The sequence below is a fragment of the Anomaloglossus baeobatrachus genome, chromosome 2 (assembly GCF_048569485.1).
Source record: "Anomaloglossus baeobatrachus isolate aAnoBae1 chromosome 2, aAnoBae1.hap1, whole genome shotgun sequence".
NCBI lineage: Eukaryota > Metazoa > Chordata > Amphibia > Anura > Aromobatidae > Anomaloglossus > Anomaloglossus baeobatrachus.
The window spans coordinates 670,586,026-670,604,271 of record NC_134354.1 but is presented as its reverse complement, the minus strand read 5'-3'; positions in this window follow the sequence as shown (position 1 = coordinate 670,604,271).

Sequence of the window (18,246 nt, the reverse complement as noted above, 5' to 3'; positions counted from 1 at the left end):
AGGGACCGCGGGCATGGTAGCGGGGGTTGGGGCACTCGCGCCGGCAGGGGCATTAAATGACTCACCCCTCAGTAGCATCTCCGGTGTTCTGGCGGTCGCTGCTCCGCGCGTCGCTTGCCGGATCTGCTGCATCACCTCCGCCTGCAGCCTTTCACACCACTGGTCCATCTCCCAGCCCCACCAGTCAGCGGAGTCTAGCTCTGGATCGCTGCGTGTGGACGCCATTCTCTCTGCGTCTCCTTCTGCACGATCTCCCAGCAGCAGGCTCGTCGCTTCTTCTAGTAGCGGACTTTTGATGTTGCTCAGCAGCAGGCTGGTAACTTCCCGCTCCTTCATCCTGTCAGCCATCCTCCCGACCTCAGCCTTCAGTTCAGCGGCGGTCACAGGCCTGATCCAGGTGAGCTCTTCCTGGCCTCCGCTTACAGGAGCCATCTTCTTTATCTGCTGGTCTGGCATTTAGACTCTTTCTGCCAGCCGGCCAGCTTGTCTAGTCGCCATTTCTTCTTCCTCCGCCTTCTATGGTGGGCACTGCTTCGCGCTCCTTTTCTTGGACAAGGGGGCGGGGCTTCTCTTCGCGCCCTTTCTTCTTTCACGCCCCCCTTCTTCCCGCGCTCAGTGACTTCAATGGCGGCAGTTTTTCACAGTTTAACACAGGCTTCTTCACGATTCTTCAGGCACACAGTACCCGGTGTAACCGGGCACGAAATCCTGTTCGTGACGCCAAAATTGACTCGCCCACCCCAGGGCTGTGGGACACCCGGTGCCGGGCCGGACTAGTCCGGGGGTCGTCAGTGGTGGCGGGGCCCGGCTCCGTGGCCCTGGTGGGTGTCAGTAAAATATGTGGCTTGGTGAATAAAGTTTGTGTTCGTGACGCCACCTGTGGTATGCGGCTATTAAGCCGCCGCTGCTGTGGGAGGCCTCCGGGATGGTGTTATGGCAGCAATGGTGATATTGCTCCCCACAGGTGGAGCAATGCCCGGGGCACGGTTGGTGCTTGTGAGAGTCTATGCAGCTGAAATAACAGAGACCACTTCAAGGGTGCAGTTCAAGTTCTTTACTCACAGTTCTTGTCACAGCTGTAGGGACCCTTGGACTGCTGGGACCACTGTCAGGGACCTCCGCCGTTTCTGGGTGATTCTGAGAGTGAAAGCCGGTGCCCTTCTCTTAGTGTCTCTTTCTTCTGCTGTCTTCCTTAGCCTTGCCTTTGTTAGGATGGACCTGGCTTGGCCTCCACTACAGCCTCCAGGCTGGGGGGTCACCTGTCGGCTGATTACCCCTTTTCTGGAAGTCTGCTATGGGTTCTGGCCCTGGGAGTCTACAACCTTCCCTGGGTCTCGGTTTTTACTGTTTGGAGATTGTCTTTGCACTCCTCCAGTCTCTAGGGACCGTCCCCTGTCGCAGCTTGATCACTCCACCGATGTTAATGTGGAACAGGCCACCGCAGCCTACAACTACCCCTGGCGCCTCTAGGCCCTCTCCTTGGTACCTCTAGGACTGCTCGTGGTACCTCTAGGACTACCCGTGGCCCTGCGACTCCTTCTGTCTCCTACGTGGTGTCACCTGGACCTCTGGGTCCCAGGATCTTCACCAGGAAGCGTCTCCTTCTGTTTCTCTGCTCCCGCCTGACTTGGAGCTTTCTTTCCTTCTTTCTTGGCTTTCTTTTCTCCTCCTTGCCTGCCTCCAGCAGGCCTCCTCCTCCCTCCTTTCTCTCGTTCTTCTTCTCCAACTACATGCTCACTCTCTCACTCCCTGAGGTAGACTGCAACTAACTTGACCTTCCTTTCTCTGTGTCTGCTCTCAGATGGTTCCTCCCACCTCCCCAGTTGCTAAGCTGTACCCTATAGGAGCAGGGAGGGGTCTTACGGCCCCTCCCAGCATGCAGCATGGGGGGGTAACTGCCACTTTCCCTGGTCCCAGTATGTACCTAACAATGGGTGTAGTGTGGATTTACCAGGGGACCGGAGTTCACTCTCTTCCTCTCTCAGAATGGGGCATCACACCGCTGGATGGGGTGCAATGACCTGTGGCGACGGAAGCCTCAGGGGCGCCACACACACATATAGAGACAGACAGAGATAGAGAGAGACAAACAGACACAGAGATGGAGACAGTAGACTGATACAAATACAGACAGAGAGATAGAAACAGACATACAGAGACATAGACACAGACAGACAAAGAAAGACACAGACAGAGAGACAGACAGACAGCGGCACACAGCAGAGACTGGAAGAGAGACAGAGAGACAGTTACTATCCCGGGCAACGCCCGGGTACTACAGCTAGTTATTAAATATAAGGGGCCAGGATGAGGGACATACATTATTGGTTTATGGTGGGAAGTGGAGATAATTACTGTAGGGGCAAACTAGGGGACAATATTACTGATGAAATATAGGTTAATTTTGAGGCTACTGTCTTCCTTCCATGTCTGATGTAGTGTATAAATTGGGGAAAAAGTGTGGAATCTGCCCTGGGAGTGATAAGCTATAGGTGACTGTGTGTTATTTTCTGCAGAGTCGCGTCATGGCAGGAAGAAGTGGTGACGGTCAGCGCCGGATGAAGACTAAAAGACTAAAAGCGAAGATGAATAACTGGTAAGTCAGTGTGCTATATGTGTACACACACACACACACACACACACACTGTACACTATATACAGAGCTCCTGTGTATAATGTCACTGGTGATCACTGTATTACCTATATACAGATCTCCTTTACTAAGGCCACGTGCACACAGTATTTGGTGAGTTTTTTACCTCAGTATTTGAAGCCAAAACCAAGAGTGGTAAAATCAGAGGAAAAGTATAAGGCTATGTGCGCACTTTGCTTTCTTTCATGCGTTTCCGTAGTGTTTTCAACTGCAGCGTTTTAATGCAAAAATGCATGCGTTTTGATTTTCAAGCAAAGTCTATGGGAAACAGGGCTTTTGTGTGCGCACAATGCTGTTAAAAACGCAGCGTTTTAGTTGCTGAAAATTTGTCAAAATCTCTGCGTTTAAGGCCCGTTTCACACGTCAGTGAAAAACAGTGACGTTTTTCACTGGCGTGTAAAACACGCACATGTCCCTGCGTGTGCCGTGAATCACGGCACACGTGGGTTGTCTAAGTGCAGTCCGGGCTCCGTTCTCCGTGGCCCGTGATTGCACTTAGAAATCAACTCACCTGCGCCGGCTCCCGCTGTCCATGGTGCTGATCGCTCCCGCGACGCAGCATCCGGCCGGCGCTGACCCCCGCAGCAGCTGCTTCCGGGTCGGCTGTGTCGCGCATAATGAATATGCGCGACAGTAATCAGCCGGCTTAGAAGCAGCAGGGAGGACGGGCTGCAGAGGACATCGCTGGACGCCGGGTGCGTTAAAATGTTTATTATTTTAAATGCACGTTTTTTTCTGGCACGTGTTTCACGGACCACACCACTGCGTGGTCCGTGGAACATCAGTGATGCCAGAAAAAAATGGACATGTCTCCGTGCAGCAATCACGCACACGCGGGTACGCCGCACGGAGACACATGCAGTGAAAAATCACTGACGTGTGAGCAGACCCATTCATTATAATGGGTCTGCGTATGTCAGTGATTCTGGTACGTTTAAAAAAAAGCACAAACGTACCAGAATCACTGACGTGTGAAAGGGGCCTAAAGAAGCAACATGTTAATTGTTTTTGCCATTTTGGCAGCGTTTTGCTAACAGAGTCAATGAGAAGTTTCAAAACGCATTCTAAATCACAATCCTAGCGTTTTACATACTTTTTTGATACAGAAAACATGCTTTTTTGACAAATTAAAAGCATGCGTTTTAGACATTATATTAAGGGCATGATATGTCCCTTTACACACACACATAGTCCGACAATAAAATTATTGAAAATCAATAAATGAATGTTATTTTATACATAAATGTTAGAACACAGTAATCATTTTAATAAAAATCTATTTTGTAACTGATTTTAATCTTGATATTTGTTATCATTTTTTTCCGTTATTTTCATAGTGTTTGAATGTTTAAACTTTATTTAGTAGTGTTTTTGTATTCAAAACGCATCTGACTTTAAGCAATGAAAAAGCAAGTAAATTGCGGTAAAACACGGCCAAAACGCAGTAAGAACGCAAGCGTATTTTTAGCATTTTTGTGGTCAAAACCAAATTTGTCAAAGACAATTTCTGCCAGAGGATGCGTTTAGAACTGCAACTAACTCAACGCAAAGTGCGCACATAGCCTAATAGAAACACGGGCACCACTGCTGCAGTTTTTACCCACTCCTGGTTTTGGCTACAAATACTGAGGTAACATACTGACCACATACTGACCACATACTGACCACATACTGACCACATACTGACCACATACTGAACGTGTGAACATGGCCTAAGGATGAGTGATAACTTATTCATCACTGGGGTCTGATTACTGGGACCTGCACCGATCTGTAAATTGTGCAACTTTTATCCCCATTACAGTGGAGCTCATGTCCGACTCAACCCCTGATCCCCATTCCCTCAGTGGCTGTGAGTGCTGCACTTGTTTTTAACTGATTGCCCCAAAGAGGACGAATGGAGCTGCGGTCACACATCCCACCTGCCGCCGCTGCATTGTATAATTGGGATATAAGTGCCCTGTCAGGGATAAAAATTCCTCATTTTTCCGATCGGTGTGATTTCCACTGGTTTGGTACCACCAATCAATAAGTTATCACCAACCTAACCTGTGGATCGGTGATAATTTGTCACCAAAGACCCTCTACTGAAAACTACTTTAATTGTACATCAGTTATGGTGCACAGGAGATGTGCAGGAGCCACCTGTGCTTTACAGTCAGCGCTCCACTATAACGGGGATAGCGGTTAATAGGTATTAGCATGTAGCTGTAGGGTTGGCCCCTAGACTCAATTCCCCTGGTGGGCCCCAGACATCCCAGTCCGACCTTGTATACAGACCCCACAGACATTAATTGTTGAGTCTGAAATAGATAAGAATAGGACGTGGTCTGAGTCTCATGGACTGGAAACATGGACCCACTTTTGAAACTGATGTGTTTGGATCAATGAAACTCTAAAGGGTGCTTTACACGCTGCGGCATCGCTACCGATATATTGTCGGGGTCACGTCATTAGTGACGCACATCCGGCGCCGGTAGCGACATCGCAGCGTGCGATACCAAGGAGCGACGATCAACGATTGCAAAATCGTTCAAAAACGGTGATTGTTGACACATCGCTCCTTTCCTTAATATCGCTGCTGCCACAGGTACGATGTTGTTCGTCGTTCCTGCAGCATCACACATCGCTATGTGTGACACCGCAGGAAGGACGAACATCTCCTTACCTGCATCCACCGGCAATGAGGAAGGAAGGAGGTGGGCGGGATGTTACGTCCCGCTCATCTTCACCTTTCTGCTTCTATTGCCGGCCGCTTAGTGACGCCGCAGTGACGTTGCTATGACGCTGAACACACCTCCCCCTTGAGGGAGGGATTGTTCGGCGGTCACAGCAACGTCGCTGTCAAGGTATGTGCGTGTGCCGCTGCCGTAGTGATAATGTTCACTACGGTAGCGAGTACCAAATGTCACACGTACGACGGGGGCGGGTGCTATCGCGCTCAACATCGCCAGCAATCGCTAGCGATATCCCAGCATGTAAAGTACCCTTAAAAGGCTAAGTACATACAAATGTATGAAAAAATGTTTTTATTTTCATACAATCTGCATTGATATCTGTACGCCATCGGTATTCCATCCATATAGTATCTCTACCGCATTCATTTTTATACACCAGCAGTGAATAAAATTTACAAAACCAGCAAGTTTCCTATGTGAAGAATTGCAATGCAGCCATAAGACTCAAACTCTATATGGACGATCTGTATGGAATAAGATTTTTTTCCTTTTGCGCAAACGTAGAGTTTAGTTAGCGAGTCTCATCTGAAGCACAGAAGACTGTAGTGCATGCTGTGATTTACAGATGACTACAAGCGGCAACTTGAAAAATGAAAAAAAGGTGAAATCAGATGTGTTATACTTACCGAGTCTCCCGCACAGCTGTAACAATGCTTCCGGGCTGCTCATACTACTTCCGGGGCCACTCATTCTGCTTCATATTCACAGTTTCCCCCACCCACCGGCATTCTCTGCATCTCTGATTGGTTGCACTCAGACAACACCCTCACCCTGTGTGTCTGACTGCTTTCAATCACATGTGTGTGTCTATAATGGAGGAAAAATAAATAAATAAAAATATTGGAGTAGCGTCCCCCATGTTATGATACTTAGCACACATAAATCATATGGCTACAGGCTGCAGCCCCCAGCCATGTGCTTATCTTGTCTGGCTATCAAAATAAGTGGGACCTCATGCGGCTTTTTAAAAAATTATTTAATTAAATAATTTTTAAAAACGGCATGCAGTCCCACCCAATTTTGATACCCAGCTAACAGCAACAGCTGGGGGCTTTTATTCTCAGGCTGGGGAAACCCATGCTTATTGGGTACCCCCAGTATAAAAATAGCAGCCTGCAATCGGCCAGACTTGTCACATCCATTAGATGTGACAATCCCGGGGCTTTACTCTGCTCATCCGGACTGACCTGGTGCGGGAGGTGGCAATCGGAGTAATAAGAGGTTAATAACAGCTCACAGCTGCTACTAAGCCCTAGATTAGTAGTGAGAGGTGTCTATGAAACCTCCTACATTACTAATCTGTAAGTAAAAAGAAATACACCCAAATGCTGAAAAAATCCTTTGTTTGAAAAAAAATATAATAAAAACACCCTGCTCCCTCACCTCCTATTATTTCTCCTTGGTTTTGATCCCTTTCCCTTTAGGACCCTGCGGATTTCCTCAGCCTGTGATCTACTGTTCATCAGTATTTGCCATGTCTTTATATACCATCACTTCCTATTACTCGGTGCTGGTGATATTTCATATATCTTTATCAAGTCTTCAGTGCTAACAGTTGGTTTGCATACATCTGGATAATTTTGGTGGTTGTTGCAGGTTCTCTCCCTGAGTCTACTGGAGATAAGTTGTTTGTTGTTTTCCCTTGAGTGTTATACCTGTGTGTCTTTTAGCGCCTAGTGGGGTTGATGAAGAGCTCATCCCATCCACTTTCTATGTAGGACCCAGATCAGGGTCAGCCTAGGGCCAGGTATCCAGCTCAGTGCAAAGATGCAGAACGTATCTAAAACTTCTGATAAGACCAAAGTTAAACATTTGGGCGATTAATTCCAAAAGGCTTGTTTGGCAAAAAACAACACTGCACATCAAAAATTGAACATCATACCCACAGTGAAACACGGTAGAGGATTATGCTTTGGTGCTGTTTTTTGGCAACTGAAACTGGGACTTTAATCAAGGTAGAGGGAATTATGAACAGTTCCAAATATCAGTCAATTTTGCAACAAAACCTTTGAGCCTCTGTGTCATGGTTCGCCTCCCCGTCCACATGGCTAGGGGGCGGAGCCTTCTCTCGGGCCTCACTTCCGGACCCTGGATGCCTTAAAACCTGACATTTCCAGTGAACCAGCTCTGGCTATAAGCTTAGCGCTGCTTTGCCTGTGAGTGCTCGTCCCTGTAAGTGTGATCCTGATCCGTTCCCTCTCTGTGCCCTAAGCCTCTGTCTGTGTTCTGTCTCCTAGTCGTTCTGCCATTCCTCTGTCCCACCTTCTTCCTCCCCACAATAGCCCCGGTTGTTCCCCCCTTTCCTACCTCCCCACTCGGTTGTTTCCTCTGGTACTGACCTCGGCCTGATCTCGACTTCTCCATTGCTTGTTCCTCTGGTCTTCCTGCTGCCCGTACTGTGTATGAACTGGACTCATCTGACCATCCCCCACATGCTCCACAGCTTCAGCTGTCCGGCTGATGCTGGCAGACACTGCATTAGCACACACTGGGAGTTTCCCTCCTTGCTCATTCAGCTCCGTGTAGTGTCTTTCCCTGCAGGACTCCAGCTCCCTCTGCTGGCAGCCTGACACTCTGCTAATACAATGAAGGGTCATTGTCACCTTCATGACAATGACCCTAAACACACCTTCAAATTAACAAAAGACTGGCTTTATTAGAAGAATATCAACATTTTGGAATAGCCCAGCCAAAGTCCAGATCTGGATTAAAATCTGTGGGTGACCTGAAGAGGGATGTGCTCTTACAACATGACAGATTTGGAACGCTGCTGCAAGAAAGAATGGGCAAAGATTACCAATGGTAGACTACCAATGTTGGATTACCAATGTTAGATGTGCCATACTGATAGACTTCTACCCAAAAAGAATGAGCTAATATGTGTTTAAGGGTATGCATATTTACCCAACTACATATTAGTTCTTTATTTTTATTTTTGCATCCGAAAAGGTTTCAGTTTACTCTTCGATGGATTTGTACAGATTATGGGTGACACTAAAGATGGTAAAAGTTCTGAATTGATACTTTTTGGTTTCATTTTTTTACATGACAAAAACCTGCCATTTTAAAAGGGGTGTGTAGACCTTTTTATATCTATTGTATTTTCCATGTCATAAATCCTAAGCAGTCCCCCTGATTTTTCCATAGTAATTAGATGGAACTAATGGCTTTTAATGTGACGTGATACTATAACCTAACATTGGCAATTACATTGTGAACAGATCCTAACTCGCACACGTTACAAACATTGTTTCAGTTCAGTTGCGTCCTCTATGCAAAATGTGTTCATGCTCCACAAGTAGGGCTGAGCGGACCCAGACTGTAAGGGTTTTTTTTGCACTTGCGTACCACTTCCGATGCGATAGCATCGGAAGCGATATGCTAATGACCCTCTGCTGCATGCGTCAGCCGAGGGTCATGTGACTGTGATGCGATCTTACGATCATATCAAAGCCTCGGAGAAGAGGGAGGGAGCACTTTCTCCCATCTCCTCCGCTGTCTGTCTTTGCGTATATTGCACTGCACTCGCATACATAGGCTTGTATGGGGGTATGTAAGCCGAGACTCACTGCAAAACGCAGCATGCTGTGATTGTACCGAGAGCACAATTCATGTCAAGTAATAAAAGGAAAGAGGAAACTGCCTCATTGCTTAACACTGGTGCGAGTGTGATCCGATGTTTTATCGGATCGCACTCGCACATGAAAATTGCAAGTGGAAAAGAGCCCTTATAGTCCGGATCCGCCCATTTTCAAAGATGCCCGGGTGCTGGACCCGGGCCCAGGATTCTATGTGTACAATCCAGATTCAGCACTGGAGAAATTAAGGGAAAAATAAAGAAAATAAAGAAAAACTTAATTAAACGAGCGTTTTCTACTTACGGAGACTTGTCATGGCGGCAAACTATTTCCGGGTTGTGCATTCACTTCCTGTACTGTGCATTAAGCTCATCGCATACACACAACTTTCTGTGCTTTCTCCGCCCACCAGCCATCCTGTTGTCTGTGATTGGTTGCAATCAGACGCGCCCCCAGCCTGTGACAGTGTTTGCTTGCAGTCCTCGCTCATCGCGGCTCAGTCATTGTCTACACTCACAGCCGGCGGTCGTGTTCTATGGCCGCTCACTATGAGATGTAGCAGAGCTGGAAACGGCATGGGACCTCGTGTGGATTACGCCAAACTTGGAGGGATGTTTGGGGTTAATAAAGTTCTGAAAGAGGGTGTGTTTTTGTATTTTATTACAAATAAAGGATTTTTTTTTGTTTGTACTTATTTACTTTCATTTACAGGTTATGATGCAGGTATCTTATAGACACCTGCCATCACTAACCTAGGGTTTAACAGCAGCTGTGCGCTGTTATTAACCCCTGCTATTACCCCGATTGCCACCGTACCAGGGTAATTCTGGAAGAACTGGTAAAATACCGGAATTGTCACATCTAATGGATGTGGCAATACTGGGCTGCTGGAGGCTGAGAATACCAGCCCCGAACTGGCTTTATTTTGGCTGGTTATCAAAATTGGGAAGGACCGCACGTAGTTTTTTTTTAATTATTTATTTAAATAATAAAAATAAAAGTCGCATGCAGTTTCTCTTAGACCAGAGTCACACTTGCGAGGGACTCGCACGAGTCTGGCATCGCATCACGCGACACAGCCGCACACTCTCCTGACAGGAGCAGGTCAGCAGCATGTGTTTCTATGTATTGTACCTGCATGCTCCTGTCAGGAGAGTGTGCGGCTGTGTCGGGTGATGCGATGTGAGTCCATCGCACGTGTGACTCCAGTCTTATTTTGATACATAGCACAGATAAAGCCCGACAGTTGGGGGCTGCAGCCGCGGGCTGTATCTGTGCTGGTATCAGAATATGGGTGACCCTGCGCCGATTGTTTTATTCATTTATTTTTATACCACCATACTGACCCGCAGACACGTGCACTGCTTTCCCCGCCCACCAACCGTCCTGGATTCCTGGCACTTGATTGTTTGCAGTTAGTTGACACGCTGCCACTCAGGGTGGAGGCGCATCTAACTGCAACCAATTACACGCGCCGGTGGGTGGGCATAGCAGTGAATATTCAATTGTCGGCTCTGGAAGGGAAAGTGTGACCCAGAAGGAGTGTGCCGCCATGACACAGTCTTGGTTAGTAGACCGCGTGCGCTCCCACCCCCTATCCCTTCCACCAACGTTTTTAATCTCCAGATTCTGGTCCCCATAGACTTATATAGGTACCGGATTCCAGAGCGGATCGGGTTTTTTTTTAATTTAGCACGGTCCCAGTTTATTGTGAGCTCGACCAACTCTATCCACGAATACTAGGAGAAAGGATAATGGAGCAGTCAGAATATCTTTATTCCAGTTTTATACATTTGATCCACTAGATGGTGCCTTTATCAGCTCCTGACAATATGCTGCTGAATGATGAAACTAATTTTTAAAGGACTTTTTCCTATTTGATGAATATTTACCTAAAAGAACTCTACTGTAGAAAAAAGTATTACTTGTGCAATGGTTTAGAGAGCCTCCATCATTAAGAACCCTAGTATCTCTATCATAACATACTTACTATTTTACATAACAGTTCTGTTCACCATTGAACATAATGTACATATTACACTGCCTTCAAAAAGTATTCAAACTCGATAGACCTTTCTCCATTTTCATGTTACACCCACAATATTTTGTATTTTTGGGGGGATTTTATGTGATATACCAAAGCTAAGTAGGAGTATTTGTGAAGTGTAAAGTACATTACACATGGTCTGTTAAATATTTGAAAAATATAAATCTGAAAATACAGCTCATTTTCATTCTGATTCGTTCTATGACACACACTGATCCTTTGTATTCCGATACCGGAAGTCCCACCTCTGCCACTCTCATTTAAAGGTGTGCAGTACGTCTTCTTTACCCTCGCTCCACGGTGGTCACAGGTCATTTATGAGCTGTTACTCTTATCATTCTTAGTTGTTGCAAAACTCTGAAATTGATATGTTGTTTATACCTGACTCCATTTTACTTGTTATATCCTTACATTATTGCCCGTTAATTTATGTGATCGCTCCTTTTTCATTGATATATGGGTATTTGTGTACTCTATTGGATCTAGGTGACCTCTCCCTTTCATTGATATATGCACAAATGATTGACTTCTTACATGGAAGACCCTTGTGCATATTGGAATGATTGTAATTCTGACATATATCCCTTTATCATGACTAAGTTTACCAAACTATTATACTCTATGTTACCTATATTGGATGTTTGTTACCTTTCTCAAACTCCTGCCTTTTTTCTGTTTCTTTTTCCTTTTGCCTTCTCTTTGCATCTTCTTGCTATAGATACAGTTGAAACCAGAAGTTTACATACACTATCTAAAAAAACACATATACATGTTTTTCTCACTATCTGACTTGAAATTATTATTTTTATTATTTATTATTATAGCGCCATTTATTCCATGGTGCTTTACAAGTGAAAAAGGTATACATAAAATCAAGTACAATAATCATGAACAATACAAGGCACAGACAGGTACAGGAGGGGAGAGGACCCTGCCCGTGAGGGCTCACCATCTACAGAGGATGAGTGAGAATACAGTAGGTGAGGGTAGAGCTGCTTGCGCAGTGGTGTACTGATCTGAGGGTTATTATAGGTTGTAGGCTTCTCGGAAGAGGTGGGTCTTCAGGTTCCTTTTGAAGCTTTCCACGGTAGGTGAGAGTCTGATATGCTGAGGTAGAGCGTTCCAGAGTATGGAGGAGGCACGGGAGAAATCTTGTATGCGATTGTGGGAAGAGGAGATAAGAGAGGAGTGGAGAAGGAGGTCTTGTGAGGATCTGAGGTTGCGTGTGGGTAGGTTCCCAAGAGACTAGGTCACAGATGTATGGAGGAGACAGGTTGCGGATGGCTTTGTATGTCATGGTTAGTGTTTTGAACTGGAGTCTTTGTGCAATGGGAAGCCAGTGAAGGCACTGACAGGGTGGCGAGGCCAGGGAATAGTGGGGGGAGAGGTGAATTAGTCGGGCCGCAGAGTTTAGGATAGATTGGAGGGATGCAAGAGTGTTAAGCCTGCTTTACACACTGCAATGTATCTTACAATGTGTCGGCGGGGTCACGTCGTAAGTGACGCACATCCGGCATCGTAAGTTACATTGCAGTGTGTGATAGGTACGTGCGATTGAACGTTAAAACGTTCATCGCATACACATCGTACCTTTCTCTAGAATTGCATGTCAGATTGTTCATCGTACCCGGGGTAGCACACATCACAGTGTGCGACACCCCGAGAACGATGAACAGATCTTACCTGCGTCCTGCGGCTCCCGGCCCACAATGCGGAATGAAGGAGGTGGGCGGGATGTTTACGGCCCGCTCAGCTCCGCCCCTCCGCTTCTATTGGCCGGCTGCCGACGTCGATGTGACGCCGAACGTCCCTCCCACTTCAGGAAGTGGACGTTCGCCGCCCACATCGAGGTCGTATGGAAGGTAAGTACGTGTGACGGGGGTTAATCGTTTGCGCGGCACGTTCAACAAATTAAACGTGCCACACATACGATGAGGGCGTTGCAAATCGCATACGATATCGTATGCGAAATTGCAACGTGTAAAGCAGGCTTTAGAAGGGAGGCCATAGAGCAGTAGGTTTCAATAATCAAGAAGGGAGAAAATAGAATAAACCTTTCCTGTTTTAGGCCATTTAGGAATCAAAATTATTTATATTTGCCAAATCCCAGAATACTGAGAGAGAGAATTAAGGCATTTTTATTACTTTCTGCAAAGTCAAAAGTTTACATACATTTATTCTAAATAAAGAATTTACAAAAAAAAAAGTTTACATACATTTTATTAGTATTTGGTACCATTGCCCTTAAACTGTATAACTTGGGTCAAACATTTTTTATCAAAAACGAAGAAACTTCAGCTCTCCCCTCTTCACTCCCAAATCTTACCTCCGGTGCACGGAAACACCCTGACCTGGGTGGGAACACATGAAGAAAGGAAGAAATGTGGCGTTAGCATGGGAGGGAAATTCTCTCCCTCCCTTGCTAATATTGTTGTAGCCATTTTTGAGGAATTTTACATTTTCAATGAAGATAATGAATTTTCAGATCATATAGTTTTTTACACACGTTACATAGATGATGTATTAATTATATGGAGAGGGGATGAGGTCACTGCACATTCTTTCATTAACCATCTCAACCAAAATTCTTTTAATCTTAAATTCACATTTCAAACAAATTCCACCAGCATTAATTATCTAGATGTCACTTTGATAGGGAAGGGCAGTGTAGTGGAGATCCTTCCTTACCATAAGGACACGGACTCCAACTCCATTTTAATGGCCAGTTCATGTCATTCTCCGCATGTCATTAAAAATATTCCGCTTGGTGAACTTATCAGGTTAAAGCGCAACTGTTCCTGTCCAGAGGCTCTACAAGTGGAAATGGACTGTGCTGTTACCAAGCTCAAACACAGGGGCTACCCGAAATGGTGTCTAGATCGGGCAAAAATTATAGTTAATGAAATAGATAGATCGGATTTATTTAGAGATAATAACAAAAATAAGAACAATTTTAGTAGGAATAATGGTGTGACGTTTACAACGAATTTTTCTCCCCAATTCCATGATATAGTAAAAATAGTACAAAAACATCTGCCTATTTTACTTAGTGATGATTTATTAAATCGGATTTTCACTAAAAATAAGATTAATTTTGTGGCCAGAAGAGCCCCCTAATCTTGCCAATATTCTATCCCCCAGTTTGGTTGTAAGCAGCAAGGTCAATGCCATCTCTAAAAATTGGTTATCCTGCACAGGTTTTTTTGGCTGTGGGCACAATTTTTGCATCTCGTGCAAACATGCAAAAAAATGCAAATCATTTACATCTAATTATACAGGACTTTCTTATAACATTAACAGCTTTATAAACTGCAATACCCCAAATGTGGTTTATTTGATTGAGTGTATTTCCTGTCACGTTCAATATGTTGGCTGCACGAGTTGTCCCCTCAAACAAAGAATACGCAGACACATGTCAGACACATTAAATACATCTGCGGTAAATGTGTCTGCTGTTTCCAGACACTTTGCCTCTGTTCACAATAGATGTCTGGACAATCTTGTTTTCACAGGCATTGAAAAAGTTTCCAGACCTAAAAGGGGTGGGGATCTTAGAAGAAAGATTCTTAATAGAGAATCTTTCTGGATCTTCAAATTGGGCACGAGAATGCCGCATGGTCTGAATATTAGGAGAGATCTTGTTATGCAGTATACTTGAATTCCAGAATTATTTGTTCTTTATTGGACATACCTTTTCAGTACCAATAACTATATCATATTATACTGTAGTAATTATTGGATATTTGATGGTTTAAGGTTATTCCTTTAGCATTTGAATTGAAATTTTCACTATATAGCAATTTGGACATTAATAAATGTGGTTGTTTTTTTTTTTTTGTTTTTTTTTTTCCGTCCTTCTTTTGTCCCTGTCAGGAGAAAATAATCTTTCTTGTCTCTAAAGAGCCCCTTCACTATAGATTATACCGGGCATATATATATTTCTTATCATGTGATCTCTCTGGTTGCTTCTGTTTTTAATCAGTTTATGTATATATATTTTTTGGTGTTTTTTCCTTTATTTTCTGTTGTTGTGCTGACTTTTTGGTGCAGTGTCTCAGTTTCTATTCTTTCACTTTTTTTTTTTTTTCTCTTCTCTGTGCTCTCCACACTAAATGGGCTGGGTGGTAACAAATCCAATTAATTCAACCTGTTCTTGTTGTGCACAGACTTTAAATACTGTCTTAGAGATTTCCTCTGCGCATTCCATGATTAAGACCTATTCAGGTTGAAACGCGTAGGAAACAGCTCCTCTGTCTTGCCTCTCTATTTTTGTCTTGCTTGGATGGAATATTAATATTTTTATTACCAATAAAGAAACTGTTTTTTAAGAAAATTCTACTTTCTCCTGAAGTTGCTGGAATTTCTTCCTTTCTTCAAACATTTTTTATCGCCTTCCACAAGGTTCTCACAATAGTTGGTAGGAATTTGGGCCCATTCCTCCTGACAGAACTGGTGTAAATGAGCCATATTTTTGCATCGCCTTGCTTGTATCGGCCTTTTCAGCTTTGCCTATAAATTTTCAATAGGATTGAGATCCGTCTAATCCATTTTCTCCTGTTACCCTTGATAAAATGTAAATTTCAGGGCTAAAGCAATATTTTTGTGGGAAAAAGTAACATTTTCATTTTTTCCCTTCCATATTGCGTTAATTCCTGTGGAGCACTTAAATGTTTAATAAACTTCTTGGATATGGTTTTGAGCAGTGTGAGGGGTGCAGTTTTTAAAATAGTGTCACATTTGGGATTTTTCTGTCACATATGCCCCTCAACGTCACTTCAAATGTGATGTGGTCCCTAAAAAAATTGGTTTTGTAACTTCTGTTGAAAAAATGAAAAATTGCTGATAAAAGTTCAAACGTCTGGAAAAAAAAGTTTTATAAAATGGTGCTGATGTACAGTAAACATGTGGCAAATGTTAGTTATTAACTATTTTGTGTGGTTAAGAAAAAGCACGGTGGCTCAGTGGTTAGCACTTTTGCTTTGCAGCGCTGGGGTCCTAGGTTCAAATCCCACCCGTGACAACGTCTGCTAGAAGTTTGTGTGTTCGCCCCGTGGTTGCATGGGTTTCCTCCAAAAATGTACTGTTATGGAGTTTAGATTTTGACCCAATGGGGACAGTGATTATGTCTATAAAGTGCTGAGGAATTAATTGCACTGACTGTATAAGGAAGTAAAATAAATGTAAGCATCTGGCTAGAGGAAAAATAAGTGAAAATTGCAAAATTTTCTATATTTTCCTAAATGCAAATTATACTGACCAAACTTTACCATTAACATGATGTACAACATGAGACGAGAAAGAAAAATCTAAGAATCACTGGTATATACTGAAGTGTTGATTTTGGGGGCACTCCAGGCATTATTATTATTACTGTATACATTAAGGAGCATTTGGGCATTACTATTTGTAGTGCAGGCGTCCCTCGAGGAACGCCGACTCACCCACCCTCACGTCTGGACCGCATCCTCTCCCGCATTTCCCCTGCCGTCCACGTGTGCTCCTGCTCTTTCCTCCCCCCAGGGCCTGTGCACGCCGCACAAGCTCCCCAGGAATCCCGCGTGTGCGCACACCGGCCCTCCTCTTTAATGACCAGCGCGCCATTCAGGAAATGTTTCCCAGCCTATTGTCCGGTGTTTTGGCTTTATCCTCCCCCTCCCCCACCACCTGTACCCCCTGGTATGAATTTTTTTTTATTAAATTCTTCATCTGGATGCCGCTGAGTGCCGCCTAATTTTGTCTCCTTCTGGATTTACACATGGTCTACGCGATAGGACATGCACCCGGTTTCTATGCTTTCTAGGAACGAACAAACAGAATTTCTTCTCTGGATTAGCGGTGCCTGGTTTTTCTCATTCTTGATACTATGGCTGAGAGGTACTATGTACTTAAGGCACCCTGTCATTAGGAGTGGTGCCTGCATAACACCCTTAGCTTGTTTGGCTACCAGTCTGCTAGCTAGTTGGCAGGTCCCGTGCTTCTGTCCCCTCACCTGTACCTGTATTCGTCTTCACATACCTATCTGTCCCTGCATTGTCCACCATACCTGCCTGCTTGTTTGCCTCAGCCATCCCTCCTGTACCTGCCTGCACCAGAGTCTGTACCTGAGTCCACCTCCTCTGTTATGGGGGTCAGGTGCCTCAGTCCTGGTCACTGCCCTGGGAGTGATGCCTGGCGTCCGCCTCTCGGCGAGGGCTTAGTTAAGCCCCTCCCACAAAAGGGTAAGCTCGGGTCTCCCCTGTGGTCCAGTGGGTCCACTCCTGCTCGCCACCTCATCAACACCAGCGGCAAGCGTTATACTATTATTGATTATTGAAGGGTCACTGTGGACATTATTACTCATTTAGGAGGCACTCTGGGCTTTATTATCTGGTAGGTGAGCATTATTACCGATTAAGAGGACATTAGATACATAATTAGAATTTTGAATTAGGAGGATGGTGTCACGCTCCCCGGGTCCTCGGCTCCGCTCCCCGGGTCCTCAGCTCCGCTCCCCGGCTCACCTGCCATGCTCCCCGCTCTCCAACCTCCGGTGCCCGTCCTTCCCAGGCCCCCTGGTCTCCGCTCCCGGCGCCCGACGGCTTCCCAGGTCCTGGCCGGCTCCCCTGCGTCCTCCTCTCAGCTTCCTTCCCTGGCTTCTGGCACCCGGGCCGCGCGCATGCGCATTAGGGCGCGCGCGCGGTCACTGACCCTTTCTTAAAGGGCCAGTGTCAAATTACAGGAAATGATGCACATAGGTACAGGGTATATAGGGGGTTAATGTCCAAGGGAGCGGGGCCTGTTCTTCGTGTTTTCCCAAGCTAGGAGTCAGGTCTCCTTGTGTTTTGTGAGATACTTACCTCTCTATCTTCTAGAGCCGATCCTGCATCGCCATCCGGTCCTGCGGTACCTCGAACGCTGCCCATCTGCCATCCTGACAGTCCGTACCATCTCGGATCCCTGCGGTGACCCGTCATCTCGCTCCAACGGTTCCGGACCCCGCCTGACACCATCACGGCTTCCGAACCTGAGCTCCGTCACCCGGACCACCATCAGTGACCTCGTGGTCCCAGGGACTTCTCCATTTTCTCCCAGTGCACGGACTGTCCTGCTACCTACAGTGCTCCGGCTACCGGACTCCTTTCCCTCATCCGGGAGTTCGGCCCAGTGGATCCACCTCCAGGGTCTACCCGTCCATCTGGCCCTAACAGTAAGAACAGGCCATGGATCCCGCCGAAGCACTAGCGGCCTTGC